We start from the raw sequence: 13,438 nt of genomic DNA on the forward strand, positions 1-13,438 counted from the left end.
AAATAACTTTAAAACAAAAAGAAATAGGATAATGTTAAGTGCTATAAATGGAAACAAAAAAGGTAGAGGGCAGGAAAACATAAACAAGACGAAAAGACAACCCTCAGAATGGGAGAAAATATTTGCAAATGAAGCAACTGACAAATTTTAATCTCCAAAATTTACAAGCAGCTCATGCAGCTCAATATCAAAAAAACAAACAACCCAATCCAAAAATGGGCAGAAGACCTAAACAAACATTTCTCCAAAGAAGATATACAGATTGCCAACAAACACATGAAAGGATGCTCAACATCACTAATCATTAGAGAAATGCAAATCAAAACTACAATGAGGTATCACCTCACACGAGTCAGAATGGCCATCATCAAAATCTACAAACAATAAATGCTGGAGAGGGTGTGGAGAAAAGGGAACCCTCTTGCACTGTTGGTGGGAATGTAAATTGATACAGCCACTATGGAGAACAGTAAGGAGGTTCCTTAAAAAACTAAAAATAGAACTACCATATGACCCAGCAATCCCACTACTGGGCATACACCCTGAGGAAACCATAATTCAAAAAGAGTCATGTACCAAAATGTTCATTGCAGCTCATTTACAATAGCTAGGACATGGAAACAACCTAAGTGTCCACTGACAGATGAATGGATAAAGAAGATGTGGCACATATATACAATGGAATATTACTCAGCCATAAAAAGAAACGAAATTGAGTTATTTGTAGTGAGGTGGATGGACCTAGAGACTGTCATACAGAGTGAAGTAAGTCAGAAAGAGAAAAACAAATACCATATGCTAACACATATATATGGAATCTAAAAAAAAAAAAAAAGGTTCTGAAGAACCTAGGGGCAGGACAGGAATAAAGATGCAGACACTGAAGAACCTAGGGGCAGGACAGGAATAAAGACGCAGACGTAGAGAATGGACTTGAGGACACGGGGAGGGGGAAGGGTAAGCTGGGATGAAGTGAGAGAGTGGCATGGACTTATATATACTACCAAATGTAAAATAGATAGCTAGTGGGAAGCAGCCAGATAGCACAGGGAGATCAGCTCAGTGCTTTGTGATCACCTAGAGGGGTGGGATAGGGAGAGTGGGAGGGAGACGCAAGAGGGAGGAGATATGGGGATATATGTATATGTATAGCTGATTCACTTTGTTATAAAGCAGAAACTAACACACCATTGTAAAGCAATTATACTCCAAAAAAGATGGTAAAAGAAAAAAAAAGGTAGAGGGCAATAATATGATAAAGAGTGTCTAGGACAGGGATCTAATTAAGATAGGGAGCTCAAGGCCTCTCTGAGGTTATATGTTGAACTTTGCTTCAGATTCTAAAATCTACAGGATGAGAGAAAACATTCCAATCAGAAGAATCAGCCTGTTCAAAAGCCCTGAGATGAACAGGGTGGTGGGGGTGTGGGAAACAAGAGAAGAAAGAGTATGAGATATGTTTGGACTAATAAGCAGGCCACGCATGGAGTTTGTTTGGATTCTAGTCTCAGAGCAGCAAGAAGCCACTGGAAGATTTTAAGCACTAGAGTCACATATGATTTACATTTCTAAAAGCTCACTTTGGCTGTAATGTAGGGAAAAGACTGTAAGGGGCATGTGTAGAAGCAGAGGCTGCTGCGGTTGCCCAGTTAGAGACTGTGGTGTCTGACAGCATTAAGTGGAGACTCGTGGGCAGATTCATGAAGACAGATCTGGGAGGCAGAGCTGAGAGATTTGTGGACTGGACTGGGGTTGGGAAGGTTGGGAGGACGGTGGGGAAAAGAGAGGAATCAAGGATCACATCCAAGTTATTGACCTGAATTAACAGGTGGATAGGGTACCCTTTGTTGAAATGAGAAAGGCTGGAAGAGGAGGAGGTTTGGAGTTTGATGAAAAGGAGGAAGAATGAGTTTGAGAGAAAAGAAAGATTCTTAGGTTTTGGCTTGAACAACTTACTGAATCTTCTCACAGCAGCCCTATAAAGTTATTCCTATTTTTCACATGAGGAAATTGAAATTCAGGCAAGTTAAATAACATGCCCAAGGACACTGGATCTGAGCCAACGTGTCTGATTCTAGAATCCACACATGCAATTCTACACATCACTACCTCCTAGTACAGAAAGACTGAGATTTTGGTACTGGTTTTGTCTCAATGAGTTTCTCTTTCCCTATTTATAAAACTCGGCAAATAATACTCACTGCCTAAGAGTTGTAAGAATCAAGGTGGTTAAACGGGGAGTTCTCCCTGTACTGTAGAGTTGCTTGTAAGAATAAATATTATATTACCAGCCATTGAATTCTGGCATATAGTCTTGATTCTGTTAACTCTGCGTACTCTGGTTTTGACCATGGCCACACCCTAGTCTGGTAGATTTCTGCTGTCTTATTTGGTTTCCAGTCAAAGAGCTTTCCAGGTCCCATTCCTGGGAGCCCTGAAAGGGACTGAGAAACGCTTCCCTAACCCTGGGACTGTGCCCTACTCTCAAATATCACTAGAGAACTTTAGGATTCTCCCTGCCTCCAGGATGCCTTTGTGATTCGCCTTCAAGAAAATGATGTCCCATGCTGAGCCTGGGGTTGAAATCTACACAAATGCGGATGCTGTCACACAGACAGTTGCAGTGGCTTGCTTCTCTGAAGGAAGCTTTCTCATGACACTTCACAAACTTGTGGGAGATATTCTTAGCCTGAAGCTGAGAGGGTCCGTGACAACTGCCCAGCCACTGTCCCTTTGAGCTACGGAGTGAGAGGAGGGAGGGGGGAAGAGAGCGGGAAAGAGAAGGTCACTATCTGTGAGCTCCTACTGGGTCCTAGGTCCCATGGTGAATATTTTCACTCATATTATCTCCTTTAACGCTTGTAACAATCTTGAAAGGCAACAATTATTTTTCTCATTTAACAAACGGACATTCTACAGCTCAGTGTCCATTTAACTTGCCAAAGTTCACACAGCAGATCAGAAACAGAGTCACAATTCTGCCCTACATATATTTGAGTCTAAAATACAATGTTGGTTCTTTTTTCCCCACTAAGCCATAGTGCCAAAGTATAGAATCATGAGAGAAAGGGGGCAAAAAGGAGGACAAAAGTGTCTCAGAGTATGAATTCAGAATCCTTTTGAAAATATGAAGTCACAAGTCCAGGTTGACCAAAAATTAATTTGATTTTCAGCTCAGGTATGTCAGAAAAAAAAATCTAGTTTCAGTTATTGTTATACATGTAGAATGTAGGTTATCAAACTATAATGAACAACATTGGCCATATTTAACGAGCCAGACCTTTTTATTTCCCAAGGCCATGATAAGGAAGATGACTGAAATATCGTTTGCTTAACTATAAAGAAACCATGTCAGCAAAAGGAGAGCAGTTTATTCCATTGCTAAGAAAATCAATTCTTCCATCCAAATGAGAATGCCAGGTGAGAAATGGAGACCTACATGGCTACCTTTCACTGTGATGTTTTGATTTATGTAAGTAAATTCTATACCTTTCCAGCTCCTATGTGCAGTTAAGCTGATGCATATCAGAGCCAACTCACTTTCTCATTCCAAGTGGATAATTTAAATGCTTACATCAGGACTTCCCTGGTAGCACAGTGGTTAAGAATCCGCCTGCCAATGCAGGGGACACAGGTTCGAGCCCTGGTCTGGGAAGATCCCACATGCCGCGGAGCAGCTAAGCCCATGCACCACAACTACTGAGCCTGCCCTCTAGAGCCCGCGAGCCACAGCTACTGAGCCCGCGTGCCACAACTACTGATGTCCACGCGCCTAGAGCGTGTGCTCCGCAACAAGAGAAGCCACTGCAATGAGAAGCCGGTGCACCACAACGAAGAGTAGCCCCTGCTCGCTGCAACAATTAGCATTAGCATTAGAACAACAATTAGCATTAGAAAGCCCGCACGCAGCAACAAAGACCCAACGCAGCCAAAAAAAAAAGCTTACATTAAAAAGTTTCTCTGTTAACTTTCAGGGTTTTAAAAATGAAGGAAGTTTCCATTCTCCATCAGGCTCAGGAGCAACAGGAATTAATGTGATATTGTCTTTAATGAAACGTAGTGGGGACTTGTGATTCATGTTTGTTTCCAATCCTTTCCTTCTCTTTAAAATGCCATAAAATGAAAAATACAACAGTTGTTTCATATTAAAGAGGAATGCAGATGTGCATTAATGCAGCTCAAGAAATATTTTATATGTTTGGAAAATTTATTATTTATATGAATGTAATCAATCTACATTTTCCCCATTTAATAAAATGGCACTTATTTCAATGGCTTTGCCAGGTATTTCAGCCAAACGCACAAAAGGAATAGTCTAGGATCTAAGTCAAAGGTATCCTTCTTTTCTCTAGAAAAGTATAAAATAAACAACAAAAAATTTCTGGTGCAGTTTGCCCAACAAAGACATAAAAGCACCACATTCTCCTTATACCTAGATTAGTAGATTAACTAGCTTCAGTTGCTTATTCAATAATCTCATGAGAAGAGTCAATTGTTTAGGCTGAGCTTTGTCATAGTGTGAACTGTGATTGAACCCAGGTACTTCCTGCGCTGGTAAAGTGTGTTTGGAGAAGGCCTCCTGGTGAGCAGTAATGCTTCCTTATTATTATACTTGTCTATTACCTACTTTAGATGCAGATATAAATTATTTAAAAGAAGAGAGCTTTCCCTTGCTAATTAATGGCAGGCTGACTAACCGGCTCCTATCAATGCCTAAGGCTTCATTCTATGCACAATTCTCCAACCAGTATAATAGCCCACTTCCATGGTTTCCTTGGGTAATTTTAATCAGTCATTGTGTACACCACAGAAACCCAGCAGCTGTGCACTTGGATGACTTTATTATCATTAGTGGCAAAGTGGTTGTTGAGCAGGGAAGTTTTCATCAGGAAAGACTACATGATCTCATAAACTTGGGAATGGCCAGGTTCTATTTATTTTTTTCTAGCAATAACTTACAACTTAGGAGATGAGCATATTTAGAGTGAAATTCACACTTTAACAAAGAGAGATATGTCTGAAGTTTCTTTCTAACACATATTCACTATTTCTTCATTCTCTCCCAGGGAATAAGAGAATTGTCATCATTTAGATAATTTCCCAGTGAATGAATGGGAGGAGTCTTTTGTGACTTTTGCTTTTGGCATTGGAAATATCAAAAGTTTCCTCATGGTGGTCAGGGAATCAATAATTTTCTAGAATCTTGGGGAAGTAACTCAAATAATTGACCCTAAAAGGAGATCTTTAGATCCCTATGGTGAATGATGCACATTTTTGGTGCTAAGAAAAAGTCAAATAACTTGCTGGAGACATGATCACTCACAAGAGCATGTTTCCAACAAGTCAGTAGATATTAATTTTACAAACCTGGCACAGCCCAGACGCTACTTTTTTATCAGGTGTCCCAATAATCCACATATTAGAACGGAGCTGCCATGTTTTAGCCTTTTAAATTTTCCTATATCACCTTAAATTTAATATGTAACCAAGCTCTTATCTTTTAAAAAATACTCCTAATGGGAGAATGCACTGCTCTTTCTTCTGTAAGGGTAATTTCTCTAGAGGAGACAGTAGTTTTGTCACAATTAGTCCCTTAACTCTTTGATAGTTTCCCAAAGCTCATTCTCCTCATTATTAGCATCCATGTGATATGTAGATCAATTTCTTTGCAATTCCACAGTAGTGTTGCCAAATGGAATGGACCCCAAAGATATTTAAGTATGATGTGTACATGTGCAGCTAAGGATAGAGAGAGTGGTATAGAATGTACAAGCTTCCTCCCCTTCTTGCATGCCCCATGGCGGTGATTTCCACATTTGTTACACCAGCCTTGATTCTCTGTGATGTTTATGGCCTTGCCTCTTGTGGGTGTACCTGGGAAAAACTACGAAGGATGTAAAAATAAGACTTCAGTCTTCTCCTGCCTTCCCTGTTTGGCTCTCTTTCTCTTTCTTCATCCCCCATCTCACACCCATACTATTGTACTCTAAAGGACCCGGGGCCAACTGGATGGGCACTAAGTGATGCTCCACCCAGGGCTGCTTTCCAGGGCCAACAAACCCATCCCTCACCTGCTGGGAATGTCAGCTAAGGCTCCTAGCAGCATCCCTCACTGGAACATTACCTCAGCCTCAGGGAACGACCTCACCCAATGTAATGCCCACTCGCAGGAAGCAGCCCACAATCAATGACTGGCAAACACTGGGCTACAAATATCGGGGTCCTTGGCCTCAACTGGGACAACTCTGAAGGGCCATCCCACCTCTAGAGCCCCTGTAGGATTGGCTGAGGTCTCAGTTGCAACCTCACTGCACATCAGCTTCTCTCTCTGCCCAATCCTGCCTTCCTTGCCTCCATACAGGTTATCTCCAGAGAGCATTCCCCAATGAGCTTTCTGCACCCAACTTTTCATCTTTAAGTATGTTCCCAGGGAACCCAATCTAAGACAGGAGTTACACAGAGTAGTCTGAGACTGCTGTGTCATAAGGAAGGGTGGCCAAATCATTCCCCAAAGAGGCAAGAGTTACAACCAGGAAGACAAAGCAGTTACATCCAAAAGGTAAGTTACAGACTGAACTCAACAACCCAAAGTAAAATGGTGAGGTTTAAGATACAGATAGAATCAAACTTTTAAGGACAAATTCCAAGAGCAAAGGGAATTCAATTTTCAACATCTTAATCTAGCATCTCTGGCTGCTCAGAACACTCACTAAAGTGCATTCTAGTAAACCTCCATTCTGAGGCTCCTACAGACTAACCACTGTGGTCATAACCATAGAATGGGATCCTGTAAGCACGCCTCTACAGACCACCCCTCTTCAGAGTTCCATATGAAATTCCAAGGCTGAGTAGCCCATCTGTCCCTTATGTCTACCTCCCAATGCTCTGCCTCTCTTATCACTGTCTTCCATAGCTCGGGCCATGAGTCAAATCCTCTGGGCAGCTGTCATTCCCCTGAGCACTCTGGAAGCTCAGGTTATTGCCAAGAAGTTACCTTAGATTTCCAGTGATGCTTATTATACATAATGACTGGGTTTTTTTCTTACAAGTTTCCTTTAAATATGGATATATCTTTCCCGGGCACTTGTTTCCTTCCCCTCACTGGGAAGGAGAGCCAATATTCTCCTGCCTCCTTCCCAAAAACAGCCTTTACTTCTCCTCCTCTGAGTTATAATGGCTAATATTGACTGGGCACCTACTATGAGCTAGGCACTGTTCTGAGTGCTTTACAGGCTCTATCTCATATAATGTTGACAGTGGTCTTGGGCAACAGTTATTATTATTTGATCCCCATTTTGCAGATGAGAGAAGAGAGGCACAGATAGGTGACCCTAACTTCCCCAGGGCCACACAATCAGAAAGTGGCAGAGCCAGGATTCAAGCCCAGCCAGTGCTCTCAACCAGTAACCTCTTTTGCCTTGCCCCATTCCCAGCATCCACTGGCATCCACTTCACATTCCTCTGTATGGTGAGGATTTCCTTTCCACTCTGAATGCTACCATCACCCAGTAACGTAATGTCAATATCCCCACTAAGGACCCCACCAAAGCCCTAGCTTCCCAGTTCCGTGTCCTCATCTATTTCAGTGATATTCAGCATGACTCCCAGGGTCATACTCTTCTCAAAACTTCAATTCTGAAATTCCTCTCTGACCACCACCTTGAATTCTCTACTTGTCCTGCTTCTTCATTCCTTCTAAACTGCTCTCTGGCATTACTCCTTCCTTTCCTGATATGGCCCACCCCGTCTCCATACCTTCAGCTTCCTTCCTTCCTTCATAAGCCCATGTTCCCTGTCTTCCAGTCAATTACTCTTTTATCAGCACCTGAAACTCCCTTACCTTCCTTTCAATGTAGATAGTATGCTGATTCCCAACTCTGCATTTTTCTGTTGTTGTCTGTTTTATTCCCAGTGACTCTGCTCTGAGTTAAGGACAAAATCCAAGTTCCTAATCAAGACCTTCAAGGCACTGCATGGTCTTCCTCGACCTGCTCATCTGCCACCACCACTCTCCCCCATGACGCAGTACTCGGTCCACCCTGAGCATCAGTTTTCAAACAAGCCACACCTCTCCATAGCTCCTTGTCTGAAATGTTCCTCCCTTTTCCCATTCTGGAAAGAAACAACAGGATCAGGTGACTTCTTAGATGAAGGATTAGGGGGAAGGAGGAGGAATAGTGGGGATGGGGTAGAGGTAACAAATGGAAGATGACTCAGGAATGCTTACTCTGAGGACCTGCAAAGATCAGGGTGGCATTATACTGAAGGGGCACCACTGAGGAGGGAAAGCAGATGAGATAGAGGGTCAGACTGGGCCTTCTCAGACCAGAGGTGCTGATGAAGCATCCATGCAAAAGCACCATTAAAACAATAATAATAATCACAATTAAATGTTGATGCCCCAACAATTATCTAAGCTTTACTATGATTATGTGCCAATGGTTATGCATGAGATATAGTTTATATGGATTAGCAAAGCAAATGAATTTGGGAGTATTATAGAACATAACTGCCATTCAGATAGCTGATAAAATGAAGGAATAACCAGAACTAACCTATAGGGCTGCAAGCTACTTAGAAATATGACAAAAATCCTTGCCTAAAATAAATGCAAAAATGAGTGAGTTAGTTATCTCACATTTTATCTCACAAGCACTTATCATATTACCAGGAAATTTATATACTGATTATTATAATGAACTTAGTCATTAGGGCTAATATTGTTATATATTAAAACCAAATTTATCTGAGTCATTAATTTGAAATACTTTTGAAAATACATGTATGTATTTTGTCTCATATAATTTTCCATTTTTTACCTTTAAAATGACTTCTAGATGTTAGCTTTATATTTTGTACACTCTAAAATTTTGATTTTCTAGAGAAAATGTGGAAATAAAAAAAAAGATAAGAACAAAGGCAGATGACAAAGCAGAAACATACTATTTATGCTCTAGAAACCAGGAACCACAAAGTGTTTACTTATTGAAAGAATTTAGGCTTTACCGTATGTCTATTTTTATCATGAAAAAAATATTTTCCTGTAGAAACTAAAGTGTTTTTTAAGTGCTATGTGGATTCTTTTATACAGAAGCTCAAGAAACAGTATATTAGTCATTCTTGCAGGAACAAGAGCCACTTAACACTAAAGGCTCATAGTATCATGACATAGTAATTGGGCTAAGTTCAGAGGAACCCGAAGAGCAAACATGTTCCTCATGAAATCACCTATACTGCAAAAGAGTCAAGATTTCCTAAAGTTAATGACAGTGATGTTGGAACGTTGCTCAATCTCATACTACATCCACTGATAAATGAGAATCTAGCAAAGCTAGACCTGTTAACAATAGAAGCAAAAGCTTTAAAGCATGGTGATAGAAAAGGGACACCAAAAGAGAACAATATAAATGTCAAAGTATAAGGAGATCTTTGAGGAAATTGATGAAGTCTACATTTTTGTGCTGCAAAATTCAAGTATGAAGTAAAGGCTGTTGCATCATTCTATCATACCATTTTGCTACATAAAAACATCAACACCAGATTTATTCTCAGCAAACATCAATTAGTGTTATTATTGTTATTATTATTATCGTTGGTCATTAGAGTAATGGGGGAACGAGGTCCATTTCGACTCAGCAGGGAGGGAACTCCAGGAATAAATACTGAGACCTCACTGTCTTCCCATCCTCAGATCTCATGATGATGCCTCCCCTTGGCTGAACCCAACCTGAAACCATTGGTATATATATAGATCAGCTTCCTCAGGCCCAGAGACAAATGGAGAAGGGCAGAGAGTAGATCTAGAGGGGCAAACAAAAGGTGTCCAAAACACACACACACACACACACAACCTGAGTCCTATTAGGCCAGACCCCAAAGTTCTCAAGCTATTTCATTTCTCTGGACAGCAGATTCATTTTGAGGGCTTACTATGTGCCAGGTATAGTTCGAGGTGCTGAAGACCCACTAGTGAACAAGATGGACAGGGTTCCCACCATGGCTGCCTTATGACTTTCGTGGGCTCCTTCCTCCATAAAAAATATTAAAAATTATATTTTATGATTGTGTTTAAAAATAAGTTTAATCCACAATGAATTCTTCATGTTCATTATTATTACATTCATTTTTCTTCTAATTTTTAAAGAAATTAAAACATTTTCATGGGCCCCTAAATGCATCATGGGTGCTAGGCTCTGTGCCCCCTGTGCCCAGTGGATAAGTTGGCCACAGCCCTGGTCTCCGCTGTCATGGAACTTCCACTCTTGTGGGGGAGCCAATAACAAAAAGTCACAAATAAAGCAAGATGAAAACATCAGAAAAGTACAAGGAAGACAACCGAACAAGATCTCTTAGAAAGTGATCAGGGAAATGGGGCTGTATATGAGGGAGTGTCCTAGAGAGGGAGTGTTCAGAGTAGACTCCCTGAAGGGATCACAGTTGAAATGAGAACCTCGATGACTAGAAGGAATCGTCTTCTGAAAATCTAGAGGTCTCACAGGAGGAACAGATGGTGTACAATCCCTCAGGCTGGAAAGAGCTTGGTGCATTTGAGAAAAGTAAGGCAGCCACTTGGGCTGAAGCATAGTAGAAGACGGAAAGAGGGAAAAACGTAAGAGGTAGGCAGGGGCTAGGTCACACAATGCCTTACAGGTAAGAATTTGGATTTTACTCTAAGCTGGGGAGTTATATGGCTTGATTCTGAGAATGAATTACACAGAGAAGCAGGGAGACTGCTGACTACTATAGGCTGCCCAGGTGAGAGAAGATGCTGCTTTGCGCCAGGGGGATAAGAGTGGAGAGATGAAGAAAGGATAAAGGATGTGAGATGTACCTGGAACTTAAAGAGTCAACAGGACCCAATGAATTGATGCAGGAAGTGAAGAGCAAAGAGAGGAATCAAGGATGACTTGAGGGCTTTGGGCTCAAGAACCTGTGGGATGGCAGTGTCAGTCACTAGCACTGGCTTCTATAAACCTTGCTACTCCAGTTATATTAGTAACTAACAAAATATGTTACAGTGACATAATATGTTTAAAAACACAGATATACAATGCCGTGGTTCTCACACATCTTTTCAGGAGCATGTTTTATTGTGGGAGCACACCAAATTTGTGGATTCATGTTGTTATTTCCAGTGACATGGAAATAGCTCCTTTGGCCACCATACTGCTTGCTGCAACTGTGCCAAACTGTTATCAACAAAACCTTGCCTCTTGCTTTCTCATCTTGCCTTTTAACCAAACATCGGTGTTTTGTAGCCAACACGTGCCTTTTGGACACACAAGTGCCTTCAGAAGGACCTAACTGGTTCAAGATTATCTGACCCACATGCTCTTCAATCTTTTGGTCTGGGACCTGACTCTCTTTTCTGTGTTCCTGGTAAGAATATACCATTTGAATTCTGGATCTTCTTTGTTCATTCAAGTACATTCTAAAGTATTTGAATTATCATCCAACTAGATTACTAACCACTTAAGGAATGATAAAATCATGTTCCTATTCTTATTCCTCTTATCTTCACATTCTGTATACTTACTCTGGATGATCTCTGATTCGTTCATTCTACAAACACTTAGCGCTGTTTAGATTCAATGACAGTGATGACGGGAGCTAGCATTCACAGAGCGCTCACTATGTGTTTGCCAGGCATTCATTTAGTCTTCAAGATGATCCTGTAAGATAGATACTATTGTTATCTCCATGTAGAAATGAGGAAAGAAAGGGTAAAGATATATTAAGGAACGTGACCAAGATCACACAGCTGGTGCCCTTTGGAGCGAAGATTCAAACCCAGATAATGGGACTCCAGTGTCCATGTGTTATAAGAACTCCCCTATACTGTTTCATTAGCTGTGTGCATGTGAATTACAGACCCAAATATCCAATGCCTTACTCTCTGTTTGGAGGGCACACGGGAACCTAAAACTCAAAGTACTTTAAACTGAGCTTATCTTTCTCCCTACAGATGTTCTTCCTCCTCATAAATCTCAACGAATGGTGTTACCATCCATCCAGTTGAGCAAGCTAGAAACCTTAATGTCATTCTTGACTTTGTGCCAGCAACTTTCATCCCCAGACATCATTCAGTCATTGATAATGTCTCGTCTCTTGTTCCCGTTTAGTACCTTTCAAATTTATTCATTCCTCTATCCCCACCCTTCTAACTTCATTCTAGCTTTCACTCTGTTACCTGATTAGCCTCCATGTGGTCTCCGACAGTAGTGAGTAAACATATCTGTGCTGAAAAAGATGCTGAGGCCATGACCAAAAGCAATGGGACTAATGTTGTGGTTGACTGGTGATGTCTCCCATGGGAACAATGAGCAAGTATCAGCACCAGTACCAGGACTTGCCAGCCTTGCCCTAGCATTCTAATGCAATACTTAATACATGGAGGGCCTGCAATAAATGATGCTAAATGAATGAAAAATTGATATGAATGCCTTACTGTCTCTGAGACACTAAGAATAACCTATAGCTGGTCAACAGCTGTGTACTGGGATGCTCTTTGTTGCTAAAGATGATAATAGATCACTTCATTTCTACCAATCCAATCTAATTTTACAGTTTTTGGAAGCTACTTCTTGTTTCTTGCCATGGTCTGTTGACACATGCCAAGTCTCTCAAGTTTCTTTCTCACCCCACCTAACACCCCTCCCCCACACACACCACCCTCTGCTCTATCCCAGCTTTAGGCGGTCTGACCATTTTAAGTGTTGACAATCCACCCATGGAAAATTCTACATATTCATCTTATGATATGTCCCCAATAATAAAGCTGTTCCACTTGTAATGTGAACAAATAACATACAGGAAGAACCAGTAACATGTAGAAATCTAGCCCCTCCGTCCTTTAGAAGTTTAGATATGACTTATGCTACAAACCTTCACCTTGATTTGGAGACTAATGTCTTCATGGCCCATATTCTATCCACTAGAATTATGTTCTGACCTTTTTAATAGGGTTTCCTTCTTTGTCAGTCTACTCCCTAAACTTGTCAGATATTTCCCCTGCAAATGATGGATATTTTATATTTGGCTGACTGCTTTATTTTTACTTCTCAGGCAAAGCAAGCTTTTTATATATTGTTTGGTAGATACAAAAGAGGGTGTTATTTTTATTATATATCTTGTTCTTAATGCTCACAATCAACAAGCACAATCTCTAATTCTAATTTAGTTTCAAAAGGTTACAATGGTCTGTTGTGCTGCCTCCCTTGAGATTCAAGGAGCTTACTAATAATAATGCAGAGCTGCTGAACCATAATACCTAATGGTCTGTAAAACTAAAGACATTTTAACATTTGCAGGACTCCAGTCCGCCACAATTAATTCTGATCAGATGTCCACAGTCCAGAGTTATTATTAGCTGGCGAGTGTCAGAAAGTGCTGGCCATTTTGAAGGTGGATCTTTGCAAATGCACTTTGTTGCCAAATA

General features: G+C 40.8%; 1 long non-coding RNA gene across 1 annotated transcript in view; it reads right to left on the minus strand.

Moving 5' to 3' along the window:
* Positions 1-11,610: 11,610 nt before the first annotated feature.
* LOC137773779 (uncharacterized) overlaps positions 11,611-13,438 on the minus strand; it is a 198,768-nt gene continuing 196,940 nt past the window's right edge. The window contains exon 3 of the long non-coding RNA XR_011075727.1: positions 11,611-11,672. This is a non-coding gene — a long non-coding RNA (uncharacterized lncRNA). The remainder of the gene's footprint in view (positions 11,673-13,438) is intronic.

Source organism: Eschrichtius robustus, chromosome 12 (assembly GCF_028021215.1).
Source record: "Eschrichtius robustus isolate mEscRob2 chromosome 12, mEscRob2.pri, whole genome shotgun sequence".
In the NCBI taxonomy this organism is placed as follows: Eukaryota; Metazoa; Chordata; class Mammalia; order Artiodactyla; family Eschrichtiidae; genus Eschrichtius; species Eschrichtius robustus.